Here is a 19,214-nt window from a genome sequence, read left to right on the forward strand (position 1 = left end):
TGCATTGAGATGGGTGCAGGATTAGCAAAGTGTTGCAATGAAGGAGGCTTGAGGATCCTGCTTAGTACCTGTAATGACAACTTGTGTTTTCATAAACCCTCTCTGAAGAAACTTTCCAAGGAAACCCCCATGATAGCTTTGCCCCAGAGTCACCATGTTGGAAATAACTTGAAGGCACACAGCAACAACAGCATTGTGTCTGATAATTACTTTTCAGCTACTTTTCATAGTTTTAATAAATAAATAAAACATATCTGTGTAAATTTACAGCGCTAAATACATACATAAATAATAATAATAATATCTTAGAATATGATGGCCTCCTCCTACCCTGAGGAGGTTATCAACAACAGAACAATACACATCACTCCTCCTCACCCAGGGTCACAGTATATATATACCCACTCTCTTCCAGGCAAGCATTCTCTGAAGATGCCAGCCAGAGATGCTGGCGAAATCTCAGGAAGAAACTCTTTTAGAACATGGCCACATAGCCCGAAAAACCCACAAAAAACTATGGATGCTGGCCATGGAAGCCTTCGACTTCATATCTTAGAACTGATAAGAGAAGGGGAGAATTGAAAAATACCACTGAAAATGCCTTCAAAAATACCCCTGCATGCTCTTAGTTGCAGCTAATAAGGTGATTTCATTGCCACTTGTCATGTTATGTTTGAAATATAACTTCACAATTCTCTAATTGCCCAAAGTAGTGTTATTTCAATGCCCTGCGGTTTGGATATTATGTGCTTTCGTATTTGTGTGTGTGTGTATCATTTGGTGCTCCACCGTGCAAACCAAAATATTTTGACCTGGTCCTATGGAGGCCTAAAGTGTTGCTACAAATGTTTTAAGTCATGGCTATTTCAATTTAAGAACTCTATATTCATATTTATTGTTCAGCTATAGCTGTCATACAACTGTATGAACAGAAATACATTAATTGGGTTGCACAAAATCAAAATCAAAGGAAAACTGGCTAGACTTTGAAATGTGACAAACAGTAGGTCCCCAAGCACAAGCCAATTTGCCCTTCAATATCACCTGACAAAAACTTAATATGAAATGATTGTTTTTAAAAAAAATAAATGTAACCATTTTGTAGCAGTTTTGTCCTTGATCAAAGACTCAAGATTTGTTTAACTCTTGGTGAAGGACCTTCAGTGCAAAAAGCATACTGGGAAGTTTGGAAATATAAACTTGTGGAAAACAGTTGCCCAGGAAATTATTGTGACATGCACCAAAATCTATCTGAAAGTGTTTAGTCTACTCCCATACTAACTAGAAAACTGGACAGAGATGCAAACTTAGCCTAAAGCACTCCACTTACAAGAAAAAGAATCTTAAGGATGACATTCATACATTTCTCCCATGAAATAGGGGGATAAAGTGTGCCCAAGAATGCTGTACAGATTGAGTATCCCTTATCTGGAAATCCAAAATTCAAAATACTCCAAAGTCCAAAATTGTCCACATGGATGACTAATATAGTGACACTTTTGCTTTCTGATGGTTCCATGTACACAAACTTTATTTCATGCACAAAATTATTTAAAATATTATATATACAGTTACTTTCAGGCTATGTGTATAAGGTATATATGAAACATAAATGAATTTTGTGTTTAGACTTGGGTCCCGTTTCCAAGATGCCTCATTATGTATATGCAAATATTCCAAAATCCCAACCACTTCTGGTTTCAAGCATTTCAGATAAGGGAGGCTCAGCATGTACTGCCAGGGCTAGTCATATCATTAGACAGAGTAGAATCATAGAATCATAGAATAATAGAGTTGGAAGAGACCAAAAGGGCCATCCAGTCCAACCCCCTGCCATGCAGGAATCCAAATCAAATTATCTCCGACAGATGGCCATCTAGCCTCTGTTTAAAGACCTCCAAGGAAGGAGACTCCACTACACTCCAAGGGAGTGTATTCCACTGTCAGACAGCCTTTACTGTCAGGAAGTTCTTCCTAATGTTCAGGTGGAATCTCTTTTCTTGAAGCTTGCATCCATTGCTCTGGGTCCTAGTCTCTGGAGCAAGTGAAAACAAGTCAGCTCCCTCCTCAGTATGGCATTCCTTCAAGTATTTAAACAGGGCTATCATATCACCTCTTAACCTTCTCTTCTCCAGGCTAAACATCCCCAGCTCCTTAAGACGTTCCTCATAGGACATGGTTTCTAGACCTTTCACCATTTTACTTGCCCTCCTTTGGACATGTTCCAGTTTTTCAACATCCTTTTTGAATTGTGGTGCCCAGAACTGGACACAATATTCCAGGTGGGGCCTGACCAAAGCAGAATACAGTGGCACTATTACTTCCCTTGATCTAGATACAATACTCTTACTGATGCAGCCTAAAATTGCATTGGCCTTTTTAGCTGCCGCATCACACTGTTCACTCATGTTCAGCTTGTGGTCTACTTGGACTGCCAGATCCCTTTCACACATAGTCTCGTTTAGCCATGTGTCTCCCATCCTATATCTGTGCATTTCATTTTTCCGCCCTAAGTGCAGTACCTTGCATTTCTCCCTGTTGAAGTTCATTTTGTTAGCTGTGGCCCAACTTTCTAGTTTATTCAGGTCATCTTGAATGTTGATCCTGTCCTCTGGAGTGTTAGCTACTCCTCCTAATTTGGTGTCATCTGCAAATTTGATAAGAATGCTTCCAATTCTGTCATCCAAGTCATTGATAAAGATGTTGAACAGTACTGGCCCCAGGACAGAGCCCTGTGGGACTCCACTGGTCACTTCTCTCCAGGATGAAAAGGTGCCATTGTTGAGCACCCTTTGCGTTCGGTCAGTCAACCAATTACAAATCCATGTAACAGTTGCCTTGTCTAGCCCTCATTTTATAAGCTTGTTTGCAAGAATGTCATGGGAAACTTTGTCAAAAGCCTTACTGAAATCAAGATACAGTATACGATATCCACAGCATTCCCTTCATCTACCAAGCTAGTAATTTTATCAAAGAAAGAGATTAGATTTGTCTGGCATGACTTCTTTCTCTGAAACCCGTGTTGACTTTTTGTGATTATGGCATTGCCTTCTAGATGTTCACAGACTCTCTGTTTAATGATCTGCTCCAGAATCTTTCCTAGTACTGATGTCAGACTAACTGGACGATAATTGTTGGGATCCTCTTTTTCCCCCTTTTTGAAGATGGGGACAACGTTTGCCCTCCGCCAGTCTGCTGGGATCTCTCCTGTTTTCCAGGAGTTTTCAAAGATCATTTGGCCAATGGCTCCGATATTACTCCTGCCAGTTCTTTTAATACCCTTGGATGTAGTTCATCTGGTCCTGGAGATTTATATTCGTTTAAATTGACAAGGTATTCCTGTAATATCTCCTTACTTATTCTGTACTGAAATTCCCCTATTCTGTCCTCTGCTCCATTATCCTCAGGTTGAGCACCTTTTGCCTTTTCTGAGAAGACTGAGGCAAAGAAGATGTTGAGTAATTCTGCCTTTTCTCTGTCTCCTGTTAGCATTTTGCCATCTTCTCCATGCAGTGGCCCTACCGTTTCCTTCTTCTTCCTTTTGCTGCGGACATATCCAAAAAAGCCCTTTTTATTGTTCTTAACCTCGCTAGCAAGCCTGAGTTCATTCTGTGCTTTAGCTTTTCTGACTTTACCCCTACACATGCCTGCTATTTCTTTGAATTCCTTTTTCGTGATTTCCCCCTTTTTCCATTTCTTATACATGTTCCGTTTCAAACTTAGCTTGGTTGACAGTTCCTTAGTCATCCATCCTGGTTTCTTGAGACACCTCCCGTTTTTCTTTCTCACTGGAACTGTTTGAAATTGTGCCTTCAGTATCTCCCTTTTGAGAAAGTCCCATCCGTCCTGAACTCCTTTATCTTTCAGTATTTCTGACCATGGAATTGCCCTCAATACTTCTCTAAGTTTACTGAAAGCCGCTCTCCTAAAGTCTAGAATGCGTGTCTGACTATGCCTGGCTTATCCTTTCCACTGTATAACAAACTCCAGGAGAACATGGTCACTTCCACCTAAGGATCCCACCACTTGCACTCCATTAATTAGGTCATCCTTGTTGGTTAGGATCAGATCTAAAATAGCTGATCCCCTTGTTGCCTCTTCCACCTTTTGGTCAATGAAATTGTCTTCCAGGCAAGTGGGAAATTTGCTAGACCTTGAGGTATCTCCCTCAGACCGCAGATGGCGGAGGGGAGGGAATGGCTGTGAGTAGTGGAGAACGGAGCTATGTCTAAGGCAGAGCATGCTGTCCCACCCCCAATGTTGAAGTAAAATTCAGCTGCTTACTTTGCTCTCCTTATTACATGGAATGGAAAAGGTGCTACAATATCTCTCTATGTACTGATTCTACAGTCTAACATGGTTATATCTTTGAATTCTACCACTATGGAAAGCACCAAACCTAACCGAATGGAGTGGAAATCCATCAACCTCTTCAAGAAATCTGCTCAGGTACAGACAGATGTATATGTCTATACCTGGCTTCCACTCCACCAGATGCATCTGAGGAAGTAGACTGAAGTCTATGAAAGCTCATGCTACCAATTTCTTTATTTCAGTTAGTCTCAAAGGTGCTATAAGATCTCTCTAAGTCAGGGGTAGGCAATCTTTTTGAGCTGGGGGCCGGGTTGCTGTCCCTCAGACAACTGGGGGGCCGAAGCCAAAAAATAAATAATTAAATATTTTTTTTTTTAAAAAAAATTAAATATATAAATAAACCAGGACAAATGTAGGACAAAATTTTCAAATGGAAGACACTTTTTTTAAAAAAAATGGAGGACATGTGAAAAAAATTGCTGATTTTTTAAAAAAATGTTAATATAAATGCATGTTTCTGAGGCTACTATAGACAATTGCCTCCCAAAGGCCCCAGCGGCAATCGGCGGCAGGACCGGGCTGGGGCCAGTCCCAAGGCCTCACCAGGCCGCATCTGGCCCGCGGGCCGCAGGTTGCCTACCCCTGCGTCTAAGTACTTTACCTCAAACAGTGGAATGTCATGGACTGGTCCTATAGGCTTCTTCCTTATTAATCTGCTGAAGATTGATATAAGCACATCCCAAGACATCTTAAATATTAGTGCACCTGAATACAAAGCATTTATATATCTTAATATTCCAGGCTCATTGTAGGTCTTGTGTCATTGCAGGGGGAATTGATAGTTTTTCTCAGTGCTAAAGGATGCACATTTGAAACTAGTTATGGTGTGACTCAAATGATGAGGAGCCAAACCCCTGCAAAGTGTATGAGTAAAGGAAATAAAGAAAGGACTGGACATTTAAGATGGAGAAGGTGCAAGGAAGGTGGATCTGAATTCTTGATATGCCCATATTTTCCTCCTTGAAACTGCTTTCCTAGACATTTTCTGTCCTGGTACAAGTTATTTTGATGACATAGCTGCACAGGGAGAGAAGTTGCTGATCATACCAATAGATTATGTCACAGGAGGAACAGCAAGTGAGGTAAAACTTAGCTCCCCATTGTGCTCTCCCCATCCTGCACTATACATTTCCCTCAGCCCACCTGATTGGGATTCATTGGCAGGCTCATCCTGACAGAAGGACACTTGCTCCCACCATACCACATTTGGCTCTATGCCAAAATCGCTGTCAATTCTATACAAGGGTAGAGAAACAGATACAGTTGTGCATGTATCTATCTGTCTGTAACACAGGTGGAAAATGTGCAGCCCTTCAGATGTTGAACTGCAGTTCCCAGCAGTACAACCGTTAGTTATGCTGTTTAGGGCTGCTGGGAGTTGCAATTCAATGACATCTGGAGAGTCACATAATTTCTAAGACCTTACTCTAATATTTGGCTGATTTATATGGTACTACATAAATTTATGAATGGTCAAATATAGGATTTTTCCAAAATGCAAGGTACTGCATTACTGAAATACTTGTGGAACAAAATACAGTATGTTGATTTGCAAGTTTCTGAAAGTTGTGGTTCACTCATCTCAGGCTGGAGAATGGGTGGAGTCAGGAGAAAGGGATGATGTCAGGAGGACTGACTTAATGAGACTACGTGTGAAAGGCATCTAGGAGTCCTAGTAGACCACAAGTTCAACACGAGTCAACAGTGTGATGCGGCAGCTAAAAGGCCAATAGGATTCTAGGGTGCATCAACAGAAGAATAGTGTCTAGATCAAGGGAAGTAATAGTTGGTCAGGCCTCACCTGGAATATTGTGTCCAGTTCTGGGTACCACAGTTCAGAAAGGATGCTGAGAAGCTGGAAATTGTCCAGAGGAGGGCGACTAAAATGGTGAAGGGTCTGGAAACCATGTGTTATGAGGAGATACTTAGGGAGCTGGTTATGTTTAGCCTGGAGAAGATATGGTTAAGGGGTGATATGATAGCCCTGATCTAAGTATTTGAAGGAGTGTCATATTGAGGATGGAACAAGCTTCTTTTCTGCTGCTCCAGAGAATAGGACCCGGAACAATGGATACAAGCTATAGGAAAAGAGATTCCACCTAAGCAATATGAGGAACTTTCTGAAGTGCACTTCCAGGAGTGTGGATGCACCAGGGCTGTATTTGGGTGGCAAATTTGGTCCCCAAAACCTTCTGATAACATCAGGATGCCACCTAAATTGAAATTTAAACTGGGAGAGGTAAGCCGAATTAATAAAACAAACGATAAACTCATATGACTCACAAAGTTCTCTTTCAAAAAGAATGGGGAGCAAAACGCTATGGGATTCCTGGAAATTTCTTTCCCTCTGAAGAATGACAGTTATACCTAAGTCACTTTGCTGCCTGGAGTGGGCCTTCAAATCTTATCCCCACTCCATTTATCAGCTATAATCCAGAGCCTTGCTGCATAATTCAGAAATCAACTACTGCCTTTGTGTATTCCCTGAAATCCCAATGCCTGTAACCTGAATAGAGATGCTACTGGTAGACTTAAGGGCTGTACAGACTGGCACTTTGTGCTGGCCTGTGGGTGGGATTACAGCACAGCCCCTGCACGCTGTGTGCCCTACCCCTGCCCCCAGGGTGTCATGATGGTGCGCACCCTTCCAGACGGCATGCACCATGATGATGCCCCTCCAGTGCTGCATCCACATGATGCAGCACCAAAAGGGCATCACAAAGTGGCTCCTTTTTGAGCTCTAAGGAGGCCCGATTGGGGCTGATGCTGGATCGTATGCACTTGCTGCGGCTATGATCCATCTAGTAAAGGGACGGCTGCATGCCACCCATCTGTACAGTCCCTTAGACACAAGCTGAAGTGCACTCAATTATCCATCATATGTTTACAATGTGATTTCTTGTGCCTCTTCCTTTCCTGAAACCAGCTGGCTCCTCAGGGATTTCTTGTTTCATATATGGTAGGAGTCTTTGCTGCAGAATTTTGAGCATGACTTTGCTTGCATGGGAAATTAGTGTGGTCTTACCATTGTGTTTTGCACCACATTTTACATGAGTAAAACAATCCAAGAATAACGTCAATAATCATCCCCATCTTTTGTGATCATAGAAGAATCACATATCAGTGAAACAAAATGTTATAATGGTATAGATAGATGATAGATAGATAGATAGATAGATAGATAGATAGATAGATAGATAGATAGATAGATAGATATTACTTAACCTGAAAAGGCAGTGTAATGGCATTCTGCATTTGATTGACTTGGCAGGCATCATTGTTAAATACTATACTGTTACTAATATAATTGTAAGATTTTTTTTTAATTTTGTAGTTTGGAGTTTAAACTTGGGCTAATACTGGAATAGATAAATCTCATTCAGTTATCCAAGTGAGTTTAAATCAATTAAGTTATACTTTCTACATTTGAGATGGTGTACTTATAAACCATACCAGACATCCTCATAAGAGAGATACTGTAGTTACAGTCTGGGAAGGTGCCTTCCATTTGACATTTCTAATGTTAAAAATAATCACTGATTTGTTCCCAAGTATATATTGCCCTATTAACTGGAAACATCAAACTAGAGACAGTAGGAATTGTTCTCCAATATATTTGGAAGGTAGCAGGCTGGGGAAGGATAATCCAGTGGTTCCCAAACTTTGGTCCTCCTAGTGTTTTAGATTTAGATTTCAACTCCCAGAAGCCTCAGCCAGCTTGGCCAACAGGAATTCTGGGAGCTGAAGTCCAAAACATCTGGATGACCAGTGTTGGGATTTCCTGTTGATATCATTAGAACCACTCCCTACCTGCTCAGTTTAATTGTTTCATTCAATCATTAAAGTACTGGTGGAAGATATAATAATAATAATAATAATAATAATAATAATAATAATAATTATTATTTTTATTTCTACCCCGCCTTTCCACAGGTGTGATCAAGGCGGCTTACAAAAATGAAGAACAATAAAATACAGTTAAAAACATCAGAGTATAAAAATTTAAAACAACATTACAAGGGGATATGAACAGGAATCTATACAAATCACATTCATCAGGGGCAGAATAAGCGGCACTATTTACAGTAATCTGGGGTCAAGAAAAACAGAAAACCAAGGGGCAGAAAGAGAAGAACACTATTAGCTAAAGTGAAAAAGCCAGCTGAAATAAGTATGTTTTAAATTGTTTCTTAAAAGAAACCAATGATGCAGAGGAGCGGAGCTCTATGGGAAGCTTGTTCCACAATGAGGGGGCAACAACGGTAAAAGCCCTCTGTGAGGTCCTTGCCAGATGAAATTTAGGGACCTCTAACAGATTTGTCCCAGATGATCTGAGTGTGCGGGGCGGATTATATGGGGAGAGACGGTCCTCCAAGTACCCTGGGCCCAAGCCATTTAGGGCTTTATAGGTCAAAACCAACACCTTGTATTGAGCTCAGAAGCGAACAGGCAGCCAGTGTAGATCTTTTAAAACAGGGGTTATGTGGTCTGTCCTGGAACTACCAGCGACCAATCTGGCTGCCATATTCTGCACCAATTGTAACTTCCGGGTTTGGTACAAGGGTTGCCCCATGTAGAGCGCATTGCAGAAATCCAATCAAGAGGTTACCAAAGCATGTACAACAGTTTCAAGGTTCCCACGATCCAGGTAGGGGCGCAGCTGGCGTATCAGCCGAAGCTGATAACAAGCACTCCTGACCGCCGCATCCACCTGAGATGTCAGCTGGAGCGACGAGTCAAGGAGCACTCCCAAGCTGCGGACCGAGTCCTTCAGGGGGAGCGTGACCCCATTCAGGACTGGGTGACAGATCTCACCACCCGAAACTGGGGAACCTATCACCAGTACTTCCGTTTTCCCTGGATTCACACTGAATTTGTTCTCCCTCATCCAGCCCATTACCGACGCCAAGCAGGCATCAAGAGGAGAGATGCCATCCTTAGTTACTGCATCAGTTGGAGACACAGAGAAAACTATCTGGGTGTCATCAGCGTACTGATAACACCGCGCCCCATGTCTCTGGATGATCTCTCCCAGCGGTTTCATGTAAATGTTAAAAAGCATAGGGGACAAAATCGCTCCCTGAGGGACACCAGATGTAAGGGCCCTCTTATCGGAGCGACAGTCCCCCAGCTCCACCATCTGGAATCTACCCGAGATGTAGGACCGGAACCACTGCAGAGCAGTGCCCCCGATACCCAACTCCCCCAGGCATTCCAGAAGGATACCATGGTCGATGGTATCGAAAGCCGCTGAGATGTCCAAGAGCACTAACAGGGACACGCTTCCCCGTCCATGCTCAGACGGAGGTCATCAACTAAGGCAACCATGGCAGTCTCAACTCCATAGCCCACCCGGAAGCCAGTTTGAAATGGGTCCAGAAAATCGGTGTCATCCAAGATCGATTGAAGCTGGAAGGCGACTGCTCTCTCGATCACCTTCCCCAAAAAAGGTAGCAGCGAGATGGGCCGATAGTTGTTGTGAATCAGGGGGTCTAAGGAGGGTTTCTTAAGCAAGGGTTTAACCACTGCTCCTTTCAATTTAGATGGAAACTGACCCTCTCTTAGAGATGTATTAACGATGCGGTGCAACATAGTCAACACCACATCTCCCCCCTGAGCTGCCAACCATGAGGGACAGGGATCAAGAGAGCACGTCGTCTTCCTAACGCTTCGAAGGATCTTGTCCACTTCATCGGTACTAACAAACTCAAAGTGATCCAGTATAACTGGGGCCACGGACGCTTCGGACACCTCTCTTACAGGATCTGCATAAATACTGGTGTCAAGATCAGCTCTAATCTGAGAGATTTTATCCGCAAAGAAGTTGTTAAAATCGTCACAGCAGGCTTTAGATGGTACCAAAATAGGGCTCAGGGAGGAAGGGAGCTGGGTTAGCTCTCTCACAACCCTGAACAGCTCTGCTGGACGCGACTCTGCGGACGCAATACGTGCAGCATAGAACGAATTCTTTGCTGCACCCATTGCCACTCCATAGGCTTTCAAATGAGAGTGAAGGAGTGTCCTGTCAGATAAGCGCTGAAGTCTTCACCAGTTACACTCTAGTCATTGCGCAGCCCGCTTCCTTACCCTGAGGTCTTCCGTATACCAAGGTTGTTTATTGGAAGCAGGCCGGTAAGGACGCTTGGGAGCGACACTGTGTATAGCCCTGGAAAGATTAGTATCCCAGATGTTAGCCAGGGCATCAACAGAATCGCCGTCAGTACCAGTCGTATACCCCTCTAGGGCTTCTTGGAACCTTTTGGGTTCCATCAGCCTTCGAGGGTGGACCATCCTAATAGGTCCGCCACCCCCAGGGGAGCTTAAGGTAGAAGCCTTGATTCGAGCCTCAACCAAGAAATGATCTGTCTATGACAAGGGAGAGATATTTGAAATCTCTACCCACGGAGCCTCCATGTCCGTACTAAAGATCACATCAAGGGTATTACCAGCACAATGCGTAGGCCCTGAGACTAATTGAGACAGGCCCATGGCAGTCATGGTAGCCATGAACTCCCGAGCTGCACCTGTTGGAACATTACTGGCCTTGAAAGGGATGTTGAAGTCCCCCAGGACAAGAAGCCTAGGGGACTCCAACACCAGTTCTGAGACCAGCTGTGTCAGCTCGGCCAGGGAGTCTGTTAGCACACGGGGTGGCCTGTAGACCAACAGAATCCCCAGACTGTCTCTAGCCCTCAGGGACAGGTAAATACATTCGATGTGATCTGTTTTCCGGACTGGGATCCTGGTTAAGGACAGGGTGTTTTTGTGGAGCAAGGCTACACCGCCCCCCCGTCCACTTAACCTGATCTGGTCCTTAACTGAGTACCCGGCTGGGAGGGCCTGGGCCCACACTGCCTTACCCCCAGGCCCAAGCCAGAGATTTCCAGAGATGTTGGCCTACAACTCCCATCAGCCTTACTGAGTATCAGCAGCAGGAAGGGATTGTAGAAGCTTAGTCCAAAGCATCTGGAGTGCCAGTGGGTCTCGACATACATATTAAAAATTTGTTTAAAGGATAATAACTTCTTGTCAATGCACATTGTGGATGTAGCAGAGAGAATTGCCCTGTAGATGGCAGCAATAATGAATACAGTATCATTATCATTACTAGACAAAAGTGCAAAGGCAGGATTAATGTTGAACACAAAGAAAACTAAAATAATGACCAGAGAAGAAATACAAAAGTTTAATCTAGACAATGAGAAAACTGAAATAGTCAGAGAATTCGTATACCTAGGATCAAACATTGACTAGAGTGGTGACTCCAGTCAGGAAATAAGAATGGGTAGGACAGCTGTGAAGGAATTAGAAAAGATCTTAAAGAGTAAAGGTACATAACTGAGTGCTAGTTAGAAATTATCCAGGCCATTGTATTCCCCATCGTCATGTGTGGATGTGAGAGCTGGACTGTAAAGGAAGCAGACAGAAAAAAAAAATCAATGCATTTGAGATTGGTGCTGGAGAAAAGTGCTTAGCATACCTTGGACACCAAAAAAGACAAACAGATGGGTCCTTGAACAGATCAAACCAGAACTCTGCTTGGAAACCAAGATGATCAAATTGAGGAAGTTGAGAAGTCATGGATCACTAGAGAAAACAATAATGCTAAGAAAGGTAGAATGTAAAAGAAAGAGGGAAAGACCGCATGCCAGATGGGTGGGAGCACAGGCATGGGTTTGCAGAGACTGAGCAGAGCAGTAGAGGATAGGGAGTCTTGGAGGTATGTCATCCACAGGATCACCATGAGTCAGAGTCAACCCAAGGGCAGCTAACAACAACAACTTACAGTAAGAAACTTGGCCATGTTACAATGTATATCTAGATGAGAAAATAGCTATGGTATAGTACAGTAAATCTCAAATTATCTGATGTGTGGGGACTGGTAATTTTTTTCCCTATGAATGAGAGATCTCCATGTCACCCTATCATCAACTGCCCTGTTCCGGTCTTGCAGCTTTAAAGCTATGACTTCCTTGACTAAGTCTATCCATCTATAGTGTGGTCTTCTTCTTTTGCTGCTGCCTTCTGCTTTACCAAACATTATTATCATATCTAGTGAGTCACTCTTTCTCACAATATGGCAAAAGTATGGCAGCCTCAGCTTAGTCCTCTTGGCGTTATGCTAAAAGGACAAATAAATAAGTCTTAGAGCAAATCAAGCCGGAGGGCCTTATGGACCAAAATATGAAAAAAATAAACCAGAAGGAGTCAGAATTCTACTCCCAGTCACCACAGTGGATGATCTTCGTCTGAGCATTGATAGGGGGAGTGTGTGACTTCTGGTGCTTTTGGACCTCTTAGCATTAGATACCATTTACTATGGTGCCATCCTGTCAGCAATGCTGTTCCCCATCTACTGTACATTCTATGTGCTGTGGCACTGAGGGGGGGGAAGTGCCCTTTTGGCCCTGCCTCCAGAAGCCCTGCCTCCGAGCACCCTGGCAGGGATACCACTGAGCTGGAGCAACTCAAGATGGTGGTGCATGTGCTGGTGACTTCAAGGCTGGGCTTTTGCAATGTGCTGTACATTGAGCTACCTCTGTGCTACGTTTGGAAACTGCAATTAGTTCAAAACATGGCAGCCAGATTAGTTAGTGGGATATCCAGGAGTGATCATAGTATACTAATATTAAAATCACTCCACTGGATGCCAATTTGTGTCCAGGCAAGGTACAAAGTGTTGGTTATTACCTTTGAAGCCCTACACGGTTTGGGTTCACATTACCTAGGGGGTCGCCTCCTCCCATATAATCTGCCCCATACACTCAGGTCCTCTGGCAAACATTTACTCCAGTCACTTGGGAGTTGGGACTAGGTTGGCAATTGTCAGCCAGAGGACCTTTCCTTCAGCCGCTCCCAGCTGTGGAGTGACCTATGGGAAGAGATTAGACAGCTGAATATGCTGTCTGAATTTAAAATAGCATTAAAGATCAGTCTCTTCTGGCAGGCTTATCCAGATGATTTTTAAATTGAGAATTTTAAAGGTAGATTGTTTCAATATGTGTATATCTTATTTGTCCTTTTCAACTGATATGTGTTTTAACTGATGCATTTTAACTGATGTCATGTATTTGTTAATTGTTGTTGTTCCCAGCCTCAATCCATGGGGAGAGGCAGGTAAGAAGTTGTTGCTGTTGTTAAAGGGAAGGTGTAGTTCCTGCATGTAGAGTATTTGCCATGTCTTTCTGTCATATTTAAATTTATACTGGTATGGTTATCTGGTTATTGAGGATCAGGCATGTAGCTATGTGGGGAGAAAATGGTGGTATTGCTCCCTCCAGATAAGGATTTTGCCATCTCCATAAAATTTTCATTCACTCTCCCAATTCCTGGCATTTCACTAGATTAAAACATCAGCTGAACATTTATAAATAGAATTGAGACTTCCAAAGAAAAGTGGCAAGCTAAGTTCCCAAGGGAAGGTAATCACAGCAAATATAAGATTTCTAGGTGTGATCAGTTTCCAGTGTCTCATTCTTTACAGTACTAGAAATCTGGGGACTGAAGGGGAAATTTGCAGGGGGGTAGAATTGTTATTTGGAGGGGCAATGCCCTTATTTTGGCCCCTGTTCCTACAACAGCACTGAAGATGATAGTCAAAGATCACTGATTCCGATGCATCATAACCACCAATTCTAAGGCAGAAACCTGACCATTCACTTGATGTCCAGTCAATACTCCCATAGTTTTGAATATTTTTGCAGTCCAGATCACGTTACACTTATATACAAACAGCATGACATGATACAATGAACAGTTCATGAAGTACAAGGTAAACATAAATCACATTGAATGCATCATGTTCTTCTGTTTAGACAATAGTTCTGCATCATCTTGTTTGGGAGGGGGGAAAACACAAAGTTTTCTCAGTATTTCAGTGTGGGAGGCCTACACTTTCCACAAGACCTAATTGTTCTGCTCAAGTTTGGTCTTTCTTTTCAGTGCTCAAAATCTGTTCTGAAAGACTCTACAGATACTCTACACCTGGCACTGTTTGAGCCTCTACTCCACATAAAAAACAAGCTAATTAAATAATGCTAAACTTTCCCAGGAAGTTACGATGTTACACTAGTCATGGTACAAATATTGCAAATATTGACCTTGGCTCTGGAATAATATCTGGCACTAGGAGCTGAAAAAACATGAAAAGCAGGCCTGGCAGTTTCAAGAAACACCAGCCATATGGCAAGACCCATGTTGTAAAAGAATCCACACTACTTACAACAAGTCATCTAAATTCTGAAATTTCTAAAATCATATTATCTGACCTATATGACCATCCCTACCAGTAAACTACCTTAGGTGCTATTTTCTAATCCTTGGTTTGTGCTCGAGTTTGCAGAGACCAAAAGGTACCTCTGAATACTAAGCCAAGAGAATTTTATGCACTAATTCAGCTGCAAGAAATTTCAGAATGACATAACTGTTAATTCTGCAAACTCTGTTGGTAATAATAAGAGTGGTCAGGATCCAAAGGCATGCAAAAGGCCCTTTAGGATTCTTTTAAACATTTTCCATAAAAGAGCAGATCCCATATTATAGAACTGTTTTTGGACGTTCCCTGCATTTGAGAAAAAGCTTGTCATGGGACACAAACATGAAAAATACAAGCCTGCCCACCACACTGGCAGGTAGAACTATGCATGCTTTTCTCCTGGTTAAAGCAATAATTGTTGTTGTTATCATCATCACCACCACCACCACCAATTTATGCCTTGTAAAGCTTGGAAATAACACCTTGCAAGTAACATTACCTCTAACATATTACTTTTTGCAATAATGCGGGCATAATAACATTTTAAATGAAATAATTAAATATCTAATGACAGTGTTAATTAGTGTTAATGGCTAATGACCAGAAGACCTGTCTGGAAAACAGATCACATTGAGTGTATCTACCTGACCCTGAAGGCTAGAGACAGTCTGGGGATTCTGTTGGTCTACCATCCACCCCGTTCCCTAACAGACTCCCTGGCCGAGCTGACATAGTTGGTCTCGGAGCTGATACTTGAGTCTCCCAGGCTTCTTGTGCTGGGAGACCTCAATATCCCCTTCGAGGCCGGCTCATTAGATATAGCAGGTGCAGCTCGGGAGTTCATGAATACCATGACCACCATGGGCCTGTCCCAATTAGTCTCAGGTCCCACATATTCTGATGGTAATACACTCAATGTGGTCTTTAGTATGGATCAGGAATATCCATGGGCAGAGGTAATTCATACTTCTGCTCTGTCATGGACGGACCATTTTCTGGTCAAAGTAGGACTAAAGGCTTCTATATCCCCCTCGGGGGGTGGAGGACCTATTAAATGGTCCACCCTCGAAAGCTGATGGAGCCAAAAAGGTTCCAGGAAGTTCTAGAGGGTCTTATGGCTGGAAATGATGGTGAGTCTGTCAAGGCCTTAGTTGATACCTGGAATAAATGACCTTACCAAGGCCATAGACATTATTGCTCCTGAGCGTCCTTACCAGCCTGCCTCAAATAAAAAAACCATGGTACACAGAAGATCTTCGTAAAATGAAGCGGACTGTGCAATGACTAGCGCGCCGCTGGTGGAAACATCGACGTTTATCTGATAAGACACTCCTTGAGAACTTATTGGCTTTTTACTGAGTGGCAATAGATGCAGCAAAGAATTCTTTCTATGCTGTACATATTACATCTGCAGAGTGTTGTCCAGCTGAGCTGTTTAGGGTGGTTAAAGAGCTAACTCAACTGCCTCCCACCCTAAACTTATTATTACAACCAACTTGAGCCTGCTGTGATGCTTTTAACAACTTTTTCACGGATAACATCTCTCAGATAAGGGCCAATCTCGACGCGGGCATTATGACAGAGATAGAAAGAGAGGTGTCCACTGACTCTGTGGCCTATGTTAGACTGGATCATTTTGAGTTTGTAAATACCGATGAAGTGGACAAGATTCTTGGAAGTGTTAGGAAGACGACATGCTCCTTGATCCTTGCCCATCGTGGTTGACCGCCCAGGGAGGGGATGCAACAAAAATATTACTACAATCTATAATTAATGCATCCCTTAGGGAGGGGAAATTTCCATCGAAATTAAAGCAGGCAGTTGTCAGATCACTTTTTTAAAAAAAAACCTCCCTAGATCCCTGGAGAGGAATAACTACAGATCGGTCTCCCTTTTACCATTCTTGGGCAAAGTGATCAAGAGGGCAGTTGTTTTCCAGCTCCAAGTTATCTTGGATGAAACCAATTATCTGTATCCATTTCAAACCAGTTTCAGGGTGGGATATGGAGTTGAGACCGCCATGGTCGCCTCAGTTAATGATCTCCATCTGGGAATCAACAGGGGAAATGTGACCCTGCTGGTGCTCTTGGACATCTCAGTGGCCTTCAATACCATTGACCATGGTTTCCTTCTGGAATACCTGAGGAAGTTAGGTATCAGAGGCACTGTTTTGCAGTGGTTCAGGTCCTACCTCTCGGACAGAGCCCAGAAGGTGTCGCTTGGGGACAGTTATTTGTCCAAGAGGGAGCTCATATCAGGTGTCCCTCAAGGCGTGATGCTGTCACCAATGCTATTCAACATTTACATGAAGCTGCTGGGAGAGATCATCCGGAGTCATGGTTGTCATCTCATATAGATGCGACGGCCAGGAGTGCTTGGTATCAGCTTCAGTTGATACGCCAACTGTGTATCAAACTTGAAGGACCTTGAAGCAGTGGTACTTGCACTGGTAATCTCTTGTTTAGATTTCTGTAATGTGCTCTACTTGGGGCTACCCTTGTACCAAGTTCGGATTGGTACAAAATGCGGCAGCCAGTTGGTCACCGGAACATCTAGGTTTGACCATATATCACCAGTACTAAAATCTCTTCACTGGTTGCCAGTTAGCTTCCGGGCGCAATACAAAGGCGTTGATCATCACCTTTAAAGTCCTACATGGCTCTTGCCTGAGTTACTTGCGGGAATGCCTCTTCCTACACAATCCACCCCACATTCTCAGAACATCAGGGAAGTATTTACTGGAACATCACAGTACTAGGTTAAAGACAACTTCCTACAGGGCGTTTACAGCAGCGATTCCAAAATTATGGAATGGCCTACTGGAAGAGATCCGTTGCATTACTACCTTATAGGCCTTTAAGAAGGCACTCAAAACGGATCTCTTCCAGTGGGCTTACCCATCAGATTCTATATAAAAGCTGATGACAATATCCCACTCTTGACTGCTATCACTGACTACTGATAAACTGATTTTAGGGAACTAATAGGAATTGGTAAATACAATATTAGTGTTTTATTGTATTAGTATTTTATATTATTTGTATTACCTTGTATTATATTATTGTTGTAATCCTGCCTCAATCTTTGGAGAGGTGGGAAATATAAATAAACTCGATGATGATGATGATGACTTATTCCTTCCAAAGCAATGGAGTTTGCAGATCATTTTCAGGGATTTTTAGCCATTTGGGAGCATTTTTCTATTTTTAATTTTTAAAAAATAATAATTATTTTTTAAAAAAATATATAATGTATAAGCATCTTTAGTAACACACTGCTGAGAGTCCGTATGGTGTAGTGTTTGAGCATTGGAGTATGCCTCTGGAGAGCAGGATTGGAATCTCACTGGGTGAATGTGGGCAAGTCACACTCTCTCTGCCTCCATGGCAGTGGCAAACTCATGAAGAAACTTGCCAGGAAAACCCTATAGTAGGTTTACTTTAGGGTCACCATAAGTGGGAAATGACTAGAAGGCACATAACAATATTAACAACAGCAATATAGTAACACATAACAAATAACAACTTAGGCAGAAAGTAGCAAAGTGTGGCCCTGGGGCTTCATGTCATCCTCCCAGGCTGTTTTTTCAGTCCTGGATTCATCCACATTCCTTGGATCTCAGCTTTTCTGACCAAAAAAAGAGAGAATACATATATCAACAAAGGCTACCTCTTGTGACATCACAAGGGTCATCCGTAAGATTTTGGCCCTGAAGTGTCAGGTTCTGGAATAGTCCTGACCTGGCAGCGATGCATCATTTTAAAAGTTTGTGGGACCTTCTTGCACTATTTATCATTACAAAATATTCTTTGTCAAAAAAAGGTGTATTTCAGGCTATTTCTGCTTTGGTTTGTTTATTTGTTTTCAGAAATTTGGCAATCCATGCAGCCTCCGCAGGGTCCCAGGGCAGGAATTTGGTCCTTGGACCTGCTGTAGTTGCCAGTTCCTGAATTAATGTATAACTTTTTTAAAATGACACTAACATACTAGCTTTTCAGAACACTGGTCGGGCACCCCCACCCCAGGTAAAGACAACAGACTGACTCATGTCAGTGCTATATGTATTAAGGGATGTTCAATTTGGGATCAACAAAAATTACAGGTAAACTTACAACCTCTAAAAAGTCATACCAGTGTTAAGAATGTGTGGGAGAATAATGTGTATCAGTGTGTGTGTGTGCGCACGCCTTCAAGTTGCCTGCCAAGATATGGTGATGCTATGTTGCTTTCGGGTGCCTTTAAGGTATTTAGGCCCTTGAATATTAATGTACAATATACAAAGTCTACAGTTTCTTAACAAAATGTTTTAAGAATACCTATCTCGTATTTGAATATGAACAGAAATGTCCAATGGCCAAAAGGGCTGAGTATGCAGCCATTCCTTCATGCCAGTTATGCAGCTGCACACTGTCTGTGGAGGGTTCATTCTCCCAACTGCTGCCTCATATTCTCAAGCATTTAATGCCTTCAAGCCGACAGGCATCTCCACAACATGCCACCTCCTATTTTTCCTCGAGTCTTAATTCTTGCATTTCTAGATCTGCAGCTTGCCTTTGCCAGCCTTGTGTACATGCTCTAACAGCCT

Source organism: Sceloporus undulatus, chromosome 1 (genome assembly GCF_019175285.1).
Source record: "Sceloporus undulatus isolate JIND9_A2432 ecotype Alabama chromosome 1, SceUnd_v1.1, whole genome shotgun sequence".
In the NCBI taxonomy this organism is placed as follows: domain Eukaryota; kingdom Metazoa; phylum Chordata; class Lepidosauria; order Squamata; family Phrynosomatidae; genus Sceloporus; species Sceloporus undulatus.